Genomic DNA, 10,631 nt, shown 5'->3' with positions numbered 1-10,631 from the left:
TATTTATACATTTCTGTTTTCAGTATTGCTAAATATGTTTACTAACTTTATAATAAAAAATTTTTAACTTTCATTTTAAAAATAGAAAAGCATAGAATTAAGATTCTATTATGCAGTATAGCTATACATTTGTACTCAGGATGGAACTTGGCATTTAGAAACTTGTAATCATAATGAGTTCACATACCTGATTAAAAAAATAAAAACATCTGAGGCTATACTGTAGTTTGCCATAAACTTTTTCAGCATTTGTGTGAAAATATGTTTAAAAATTAAAGTTTTTGCCATGATTTTAAAGTTAGTTGTTTGTTACCACTGGTCATACTTTGTACTTTGTACAATGTATTTGTCTTTGTGTTTTTGATGATTTGTTTCTGGAGATTACTGAAGGTGAAAATGGAAATATAAAGTCCATGTGAAGGACTGGACTTTGGCAAAATATAGTAACATTAGTATGAGTGGAAGACAGACAGACATAATAGGTAGCCTTCACACCAGGGAGAAAGAAGGTGGGGAGGTGGAAAGTTTTTTCTCATCTAAAAGGAACTAGGAAAGGAGAAAATAAAGAAAAAAGAAGTATAAATAGAAAATACAAAATAACATGATAGTTTATGTCCAAATACATTGGGACACAGTCAATGCATATCAAACTAAGCTCACCAATTAAAAGACCTAGGTTATCAGAGTCAGTTGCTCTTGAAATTATAGAGGAGACGTACCTAAACAAAGACTTACAGAAAGGTTAAAAATAAAGGGATGCAAAAAGGTGGAGCAAACAAGTGTACAGCTGAAGCAAAGCTAGCATAGCTATATTAATATCAGATAAAGGAAAATTTAAGAGAATTTAACTGTTAATAAAAATAAAGATAGCAATGCATTTCTTTAAAGAATGTTGGAATGCATTAAAAAAAATAAGGTAAAAGAAATACCACTGTCTTGGGTATTTTCTTTGAGTAGTTTCCTCTGCTTTTTTCCCCTGCCTGAAAGTAACTGTGTATTTTTATATGCCATAGAAAATTAATATATGGTAATTACAGAAAAATGTAGACAATGCTGAAAATTAAAAAGGGCAAAATAAAAATTAATCTTATAACCAGAGATAATCCTATTACTATTTTATGTACATCCTTCTGATATTCTGATGCACATGTATAAATATACATTTTATTTTTTAAAATGGCATCATAATATATGCCACTTTTCACCTAAGGATATAATGTAAATGTTTTACCATACCAGTAAACATTCTTTTATGTCACTTTAATGTGTGTGTATTATCCATTGTGTGACTTTACCCTAGTATTTCTCAATGTATATTTTTACAGTTGAAATAATACTGTGTATCATTTTTCATCTTGTATTTTTCACTTAATATAAAATAAGCAACAATAAGTTATTAAGATTTTTTCCTTACATTTGAATGATCAAGTAATATTTTACATCTGTGCAAAACTAACTTAGTTATTGCTCTACTGTTAAATTTTTAAGATGTTCACATTTTTTCACTTATAAGGGCTACAATAATAATTTTTCAGAAAAATTTTTAATGAAATTTGGCTCCTCTTGATTTTCCCTCAAACTTATTCTAAATACAAGAAAGGCATCAGCAAAGCATTAATAAAATGCCTAATTAGTAATTAATATTGGTATATTTAGCATATTTGCCCTAGGTAAGTCAAATCTATGATTAAATAATGTTAAATTTAATATGCTGATTGTATTCCTAACAGTGTAATCAGTCTTCTTAGGGAGTCTATGCAGGTAGAAACTTTGTGTCTGTTTTATAAAACTTGAGCAGTTTATTACAATTTTTAGGTGTTAGAAACTTTTCAAGTTGTTTCCTTGCTTTTTTTGATATTTAATGGATCAAATCTGTGATTTATGTGATACTAAGTCTTTGGTAACTTTGGTAATTGAGATGTCCCTATCACAAAGTTATTCTTCCCTGAACCCCTGCTTCCCTTAGTCCAAAGGGCCAGCCAAGACAAGGGGTGGGTGTCTGTTGCCTGAAGCTGTAAATGTCACAGGAATCAAGGGCATGTGCAAAGCGTAGAGTTATCTAGAGAGCTGAGCTGATGAAGTTGGAGAAGAGAACTCTTCTGGATCTTCAGACTGAGGGTGAGGGGCAAAGGCAGATATTAGAAGTCAGAGAACTGACCAGGAATAGAAAGTCAGAGGTTTGAGAACTGAAGAAAAAGATAGATTCGGTGAAGAGTCTGTAGTCTGGGCCTGTCCACCTACCTGGTTGGAAGCAGTTACTGCTGGCTTTATTGTGTTTATCTCTCTGTGGCCCAGGAAGTGTGTTCGAAGAGACAGGAGCAGAGCTACCACCAACATGCCCTTCCTCACTCCTTACACATACCTCCTTCCTTGGGTTCAGTTGTATCACAGCTTCCCTATGTTACCAAACAGAAGGTTCTTGTATTGGTTTCCTATAGTGTCCTAGAATTTCATAAACCTAGTGTTTTAAAAACAACACAAATTTATTATCTTACAGTTCTGAAAGAAGTCTGAAATGGGTCTCGGTAGGCTAAAATCAGAGTGTTGGCAGGACTGTGTTCCTTTCTGGAGGCTTTAGGGGAGAATCTATTTCCATGTCTTTGTGATAAAAGATCAGTCTTCAGCCTTAAACAATATTTAGTGATAACCTTTGGCTGTGTGATTACTTGCACAACAGCCCTCAAGCCTGCATCATGGAAGTCCCTTTTGAAAATTAAGCAGTCCCAAGTAGAGCACATTCTACAAAGCCTACTTCAGATGCAGACCCAGAGAAGAATGGACAGGGAGAATCTCCCATAGGACAAAATTTGGGGTCATGGAGAGAAAATGGCAATGATTCAGGAGAGAGATCTCCACTTCCCACACCTGTCCACCCCCAGGCAGCAATAATAGCAACTGCCATATGGGTAACCTAGGTCCACTACCAGGGCAGGGAGTCTTTGCAATTCCTGATCTTTAGGGTTTGTTAACTACTATGAACCAGAAGCTGTTATGTCTTTCCCATTCTTCTTTTTTTCAAAATGAATGTTAAAAAAACTATATATATATATTTTTTTTAAATATGTATATGTGTACATACAAATAGTCAATGCTATTCTTGTTTTACAATTTGTAACAGGATGATTGGAGGCAGATAACTTTCTTTTAGTTTATAGGCTATAGATTGTGAGGAATTATATGTGGATGTTATAAATAGAACTGAGAATTAACCATTGATTGTGAATTTAGAGCTGGATGCAGGAACTGGATGGGAATTTGGTGGTTTATGCCCCAAGAGAGGAAATAAATGTGTGGAAAGAAGGGTGTACATGGATATTTGGGTGACTAGAGGGGCAGAATGGGCCAGAGTTTATTGGTTGCCCCTCAATATGTCTCCTCTTCTTTATTAGTATTAGAAGTCTTTAGTTTGGCAAATAGTTACCCAGGAAGACAATATATTTCCCTTTAGCCTTACTTGCAGCTAAATTATTCGTATAGTTAAGTCCTGGGCAAAGGGATCTTAGTGGGAGTGATGTTTTGGGCTTCTGGGTTGCACTCTTAAAGGGAGTGGCACACTCACTTTCTCTTTTCCTTCTTGCTGGTTGAAATGTGATAAGATACGGAGTCATCTGAGACCATGAGGGCCAAGAAGACACCATAGGGATAAGGAAACAATAAGATGAAGGAACTTAGGCTCCTGACACTGTGGAGCGATATACCAGATTTTCACATGAAAGAAAAATACCTTTCTTCTGTAAAGCCAGTATTATTTTAAGTCTTTATTTGTGTGGCTGAAACCATAACTTAAGTTTCACAAAAATGTTGAGTTTGAGGTGCCTTTAAAAAAATTCTTATGAAAAGTGTCAAACATACACAAAAGTAGAAAGAATAGTATGATAATATCATACTCATACTCAACTTTAACTTCAACAACTATCACTTCATCTATCTGATTTGAGCTAAACCCACACTTTTCCCTCTTTCCACTGAAGTGTTTTGAAGCAATTCCAAACATCATATTTCTTCTATAAATATTTGAGCATGCATCTCTAAAAGACAAAGATTCTTTTTTTAAAGAAGAATTTCAAATGCTTTTGAGTAAAACAAATGTAGATATCTAGTAGACAGTTGGGCATATCTCTTTAACATTCAGGGGAAAGTTCTGGCCTGAAGGTACTGCTTTGAGAGATGTCCTCCTGGATGGTATTTAAGGCCTTGGCAGTAGATGAGATAACCAAGGGAAAGTGACCTCCTGAGTTGAAAAGAGAAAATGTCTATCAGTTTAGATGAATAAAATTTCTTTCACTGGTGTCAGGTAGCATGGGGTATTGTGAAAAATAGGGTAAATGCACGTGGGTAGGAAACTTGTAGAGACGTTGCTTTCACTGCCCCAAATCCATTCCTCATCTTGCTTTTCTTTGGGGTAGAAAGTTCCAATCTTATTTCCTCAGTACCAGTTATTTGCTCAGGGGTGGTCATATATCTTAGTTGCAGCTGATGAGATCCAAGGAATGTTTGCTGGGACTTTTAAGAAACCCTCTCAGTTCTTCAGGAACTACTTGCATCTGCCTGGATGGTGTGGTGTGATGGAATCTGCTGGAACTGCTGTAGCCATTTTGTTATCATGAGAGGATTCTAGAACCACTGAGGGCCTTGGTGTAGAGTCTAAGGATGAAGTCAACACTGAGTGGAGAGAGAGAAAAGCAGTCCTTAATGACACAATTTGTGCTGCAGCTTAAGCCTCTTAGAGCCAGCCTTCAATGAGCTACCAATTTGCCGTCATTGTTTAAATTGTTTGAAATTGAATTTTCTGTCACTTGTAATACAAAGTGTTCTGACTAGCAGAGTAGGCCATCAGGTTAATGTTTTTTAAGACCTGGGAGAACACCTGTGCTGGTCATCTTAGTTTTATCATCGGGAGGCAATTTGTTTGTGTAAGAAAAATAACTAGATGACATCTTCCACTCAGTATATTTCCTTGACGTTCAGTAGCAATAAACACAGATTGCTTTTTGGCAGATAGCAGGATTTCCTGCAGGCTTTCTCTAGTGGCTTACACCTTGTACAGATACTGGCCAGTTGACAGGGGTAATGGTTGTACTTAAAAGTATGGGTAAATAGCAAATGTGGAACCAGCTCCTATGAAAGAAAATGTTCTGCATAGAGAAATACAGTGAGTTGTGTATAAAATTTGCTTTGGTTATGTGATAGACCTAGTTCTTCTCTGTAGAAAAATAGCATGGAGTATTGCTCTAAGACTTACCTAATACACCCAACCAAGTGGACAGGAGGAGGGAAAATTATATCTTTTTGAACCATATCCTTCAAAATTGCAGCCAAAGACAGCAATTCTTGGAGGTGGACATTTCTTTGACAAAATATTGGGAGGAGGGAGGGTGGGATGGTGTTAATGGAGGGCTAAAGCAGATGAAATGTACTGTACTGATGAGGGATGACCTCAACCTTCAAGAGTATATTGAATTCCTAGGGCCATCATCAACTGAATGTGGTTTCATTCTGCAGCACTGACACTTCAAGTAATCATAAGCAAAGAGTGCTCAGTGGCAGGTGATGTGGACAATCACTAAAGTCACCTTTCAATGATTTTTTAATATGCAACAAGGGGGATCCCTGTTCCTTTTTCATGCTCCATTGAGAAAAAATGGCAGCCCTAGGACGATTTTCCAGGAAGAGTATTCACACTTTTTGACAGTGATTTGTGGGGGAAATTAGCTGAGGTGACACATCTCTTACTAGGTAAATGGAAGACAGCATATGAATGTTTTAAAAAAGCAATTTACATCTATTTAAATTTAACTGAGAGGACTACAGCTTGTTAAAACTCCATAGACAAGGGCCTATAGAGGACGGGCTTATTTTTATTTTTGTTTTTAGTACCTAAAACTCAGCATGTAGAGAAGCCAAACTGGATTTATTATTTTGTTATAAACTATGTATGAATATTTGCATTAACAAATCAAGTTTCTTCTTTGGAGTGCAGATTCTAGGGTGACAGGATTAATAACTATATTTGCCAATGTTAGAGCAGGGAGAGGCAGCTCCCTTAGAAGAGAGCAAAGTATCTCAAGTGTTTGCCAGAAACTCCTGGAGACAAGAGTACAGACCCCCCTGCTGGCAAGGACTAGCAAAGAAAAACAAAGGCCAAAAAAAGTAGACGCATTCATGGAAATAGTGTGAAAAATAATGAGGTGAGTCAGACCTTGAAGGTTTAAGATTGACAAGATTAGGCTTATTGTCATCCTTGGCAGGAGAAGCTGAGAGTTTGCAGGGTTGGAGGACCTTGGTGTGTCCTGAGATATAGGTGTAAAAGTTGACCCAACTAGTACAAATGAAGATGGCTGAGGACCAGAGTAGGTGTTAAAGAATTAGTAGAAAGGGAGAAGTGGCAGCCAAGTCACAAACCAGAGCTACAAGTGTTGGTCTCAAAGGGTAAAAATGAATTGGTCAGTGTAGAAGTGGCATTTCAGCTCCAAGGGCAACTTTAGCCAACAATTTCTCTAGAGCTGGAAGGAGTTTTTGAGACGGTAACCTCTGGAAGTTCCTGGCCAGCATCCTGCAGTTCATATTCACCTACTATCTCTCTTCACCCTCCTCCTCCAACACCCGCCCCTGGGACCTATTTGTGAAAAAGACTAGGAGATCTCGCTTTAGGATGACTGTGGAACCTCAAAGAGGTTCCTATTTGAAATTGCTGCCTGAAGCTATTGGGCCCTAAACTTCTGGGTCACCCCTAAGCATTCTATTTCCCTGAGGACAAGGACTGTGGGTTTTCAAAAAATCTTTTCAGCCCCTCTCCCCCCTGATACAATGCTTGGGTCATAGTAGTTGTTTAATGCATATTTGTGAAGTAAATGAATGAATCATTAAACCAGACCTGTGGGAGGCCTATAATGTGGTTAGGTCTCAGAAGAGTAATTCATTTATAGGTTCATTTTCCTTTCACTTTATTTCTATTGTGTTTTCTTCCATAAGAGATTTGCAAAGGCTTACAACAATACATATGATCCAATAGAAAATATAAATGAGGCAAGGTTATGGCTCAAGTGTTAGAGTGCATGATTAGCATGTACAAGGTCCTGGGTTCAATCCCCAGTCCCTTCTCTAAAAGGAAATAAACCTAATTACCTCCCCATACCTGACAAAATAAAATAATTAAATAATATGATAATAAATAAATATTTAAAAATATATATATAAATAATAAATAAAGCCAAGATCATTAGAAATATATATTAAGCAAAAACAAATCAGTGAAACGAATTGAGTTATACAAGCAATAGGATTCCATATAATTATCTAAGCTGAGCCACAGATATGGATTTGAGTGTTCTGCTGAAAAAAAAAAAAGAAAGTCAATCATAATTTTCATGACTACAAAGGCAAGACATTCTAGTTTCTCAAGCTTTTACTGGAACTTAGTTCTAAAATAAATTTCTGGTATGGAACTTTATATCTGAGACATTGAGTAATGTGGTGAGCAGTGTCCTTAACGATATTCTTACAGCAAATTCAATTGGGTATTTCTAAAGCTGTGTCTTTTTTTTAAAATACATTTTTATTGAAGTATAGTCAGTTTACAATATTGTATCAATTTCTGGTGTACAGCACAATACTTCAGTCATATAGGAACATACATATATTCATTTTCATATTTTATAACCATAAGTTACTACAAGATATTGAATATAGTTCCCTGTGCTATACAGTATGAACTTGTTGTTTATCTATTTTATATGTAGTAGTTAGTATCTGCAAATCTCGAACTCCCAATTTATTCCTTCTCACCCATTTCCCTTTGGTAACCATAAGTTCATTTGTCTTTTTTTTTTTTTTTTTTTTTTAGATTCCACATATAAGTGATATCATATGGTATTTTTCTTTCTCTTTCTGGCTTACTTCACTTAGAATGACATTCTCCAGGTCCATCTGTGTTGCTGCAAATGGCATTATTTTATTATTTTTTATGGCTGAGTTGTATTCCATTGTATAAATATACCACAACTTCTTTATCCAGTTATCTATCAATGGACATTTATGTAGTTTGGTGCAACCATTATGGAAAACAGTATGGAGATTCCTCAGAAGACTGAAAATAGACTTACCATATGATCCAGTAATCCCACTCCTGGGCATATATCTAGAGGGAACCTTAATTCAAAAAGATACATGCACACCAATGGTCATAGCAGCACTATTTACAATGCCAAGATATGGAAACAACCTAAATGTCAATCTAAAGCTGTGTCTTAGTAGGGTGTTTCTAAACCTGGCGCATGACCCATAGTGCAATTCATTGAAAGCAATTTTATGGGATACCAAGGGAATATGGTTTGAGATCAAAACTTTCTTAAATTTTAGCTAAATCAAAATATATCTAGAAAATCCATAGGAGTACAAGTCCTTTAAACAACACTCCACTAAGATCATCTGTCTGAACCAGACCTCTTATAAGGGGTGGGAGCAGATCATTGGAGCTTATATCTTCTCTCAAGGCCTAAAGGATGATTGTTCATTTAGGATGGTAACATATACTATAATTATCAAATAAGATTTTTACAAGCTTTTATGAAAATTGAGGCACCTAACTAAAGCCTTTTTCAGGATGGATGACTAGGTCTCTTTCTTGGTTATCTATCACTGCCCAGCAAACTATCCCAAAACTTAGTGGCTTAAAACAACAATGGTTACTATTAATATCTCTCATGGTTATAGGGTTCCCCTAGGCAGTTCTTGCTCTGTTTTTCTCATGCAGTTGCAGACAGTGTCTGCAGCTGGAATCACCTGAAGGCCTGCTCACTCACATGTCTGATACCAGGTTGAGAAGACTCAGTCAGCTGGGGGCTGGAACATGGGATCCTTGGGCAACTCTATCTTTATGTAGTCTCTACATGTGGTCTCTCCAGCAGCATGGCTTTAGGATAGCTGGACTTCTTATATGGTGGCTCAAAATTAGAAAGAGAGAGAGAGAGACAGACAGAGAGAAGAGAAGAGAAGGGAAGAGAAGAGACTTAGATAGAAATCATACTACCTTTTTTGACCTAGCCTTGAAAGCTATTTATGTAAAATACAGTCTGCCACACCCTCCTCATTTCAAAAGTCCACCAAAGGAGTAGCTATAACCACGACAGAACTGTTCTTAAGAACCTATTCCAGTCCTTCAATAAATGAGCAAATTCAAGTCCCCAAAGTTTGTTTTTGTTTGTTTGTTTGTTTGTTTTTAAATCATCATGGAGTATGGATGAGGTGACTTAGCATGGAAGATTTTTAAAGAAGCTTTTTAACCGATCACTCACCACAGACACAGAAAAAGCTGCATGATGTTCTCATGAAAGTCCAGTTTTGAGCAACATTGAGCCATTCCTAATTCATGTCTCCAGCAGGCAGGAATGTACCCAGGTCATCCAATGGTTTTCTGTCATTCAAAGTGCAGGTAATAAGAAAGTGTGGGAGGGAGGAGAACATAGTCCTGCTTTAGACCCTTCTATGTAGTTATCTGGTTTGCCAGGAGACAGTGCTGTCAGGAAACAGATACTGATTCTTGCTAATAAGGTAAAATGCAGCTGTTGTGTGCAGCTTTTGTATAAGTACCAACAACTGGGGGTTAATACTGTGCTCAGGAACCTAGAGTCACTCTAGTTCAGGGTTAAAGGCAGCGGAGAGATAAGTTAAAAAGCAAACAGGAAAAAAATTCTATAATTCATTTACTGCATGTAAGTTTTTAAGTTGTGCCCATTTAATTCCAAGAATGTGAGGCCACTAACAGTCTATTATATTATTTTTGATATTTTTTCCATAAGGTAATAGTGGGGTATCTATGCTTGAAACTTGTATAAAATATTGATCCAGAAATCCTCAGTCTGACATATCTTAAGGAAGAAATAGACATCAAGTTTAAATGAAACATTTAGCAAAGAGGTCTATATTTTAGAAGACATCATTTAGAACAGACTTTGAATAATTTTGATAGCAGAAGGTCTTCATCTGCTATGTTATTTAAATTAAGCCTCCTAACCAAGTGAAATATATGAGGAGATATTCCTGGGTACCAATGAAGACCTTAGGGACTACACATTTCAATGTAGTCTTAGGAGGACACTAGCAGGAAGAAAGGGAGCCCTCCCAGTTGTCAGCTAAGATTTGTGCTTTTTTGTGCTTACCATAAATAATTGTCTCCAGATCTATCTTCATTATTGGTTCTGGCAGTAAAAACCCAGGCCTCCCACAACATTCACGAAACTGAATTTTAAGGTATAGGTTTAAATTTAAGGAGATGCCGTCTGATTCTTCCGTGGAAGGATCACTGCACCAACCCAAGTAATGATGAGAGGAATACTGACTAGAATTCTGAACTCCCAGGACTTCAGCTTCCACCAGCCTCCCAGGTGATGTCCTCAGAAAGTGCTCTTCAGACCCTTCTCCTTCGGAGACTCCATGGGAAATGCACTCAGGTAGTGTAGGGAAACCAGGAACCTCTGTTTACAGACCCCCTGGAGTGTCTCTAGCAGATACTGGTCATTGTTTCCAACAGTTCTTGGGAATAGAACCCCCTAGTGTTTTTCTTTAATTTTTATGGAGAGGTAATACCCATACACCAAAAGCACCAATTCTAAGTGGATAGCTTAATGAATTGT

Source organism: Camelus bactrianus, chromosome 12 (genome assembly GCF_048773025.1).
Source record: "Camelus bactrianus isolate YW-2024 breed Bactrian camel chromosome 12, ASM4877302v1, whole genome shotgun sequence".
Classification (NCBI taxonomy): Eukaryota; Metazoa; Chordata; class Mammalia; order Artiodactyla; family Camelidae; genus Camelus; species Camelus bactrianus.
Note: the sequence above shows the minus strand (reverse complement) of the source record.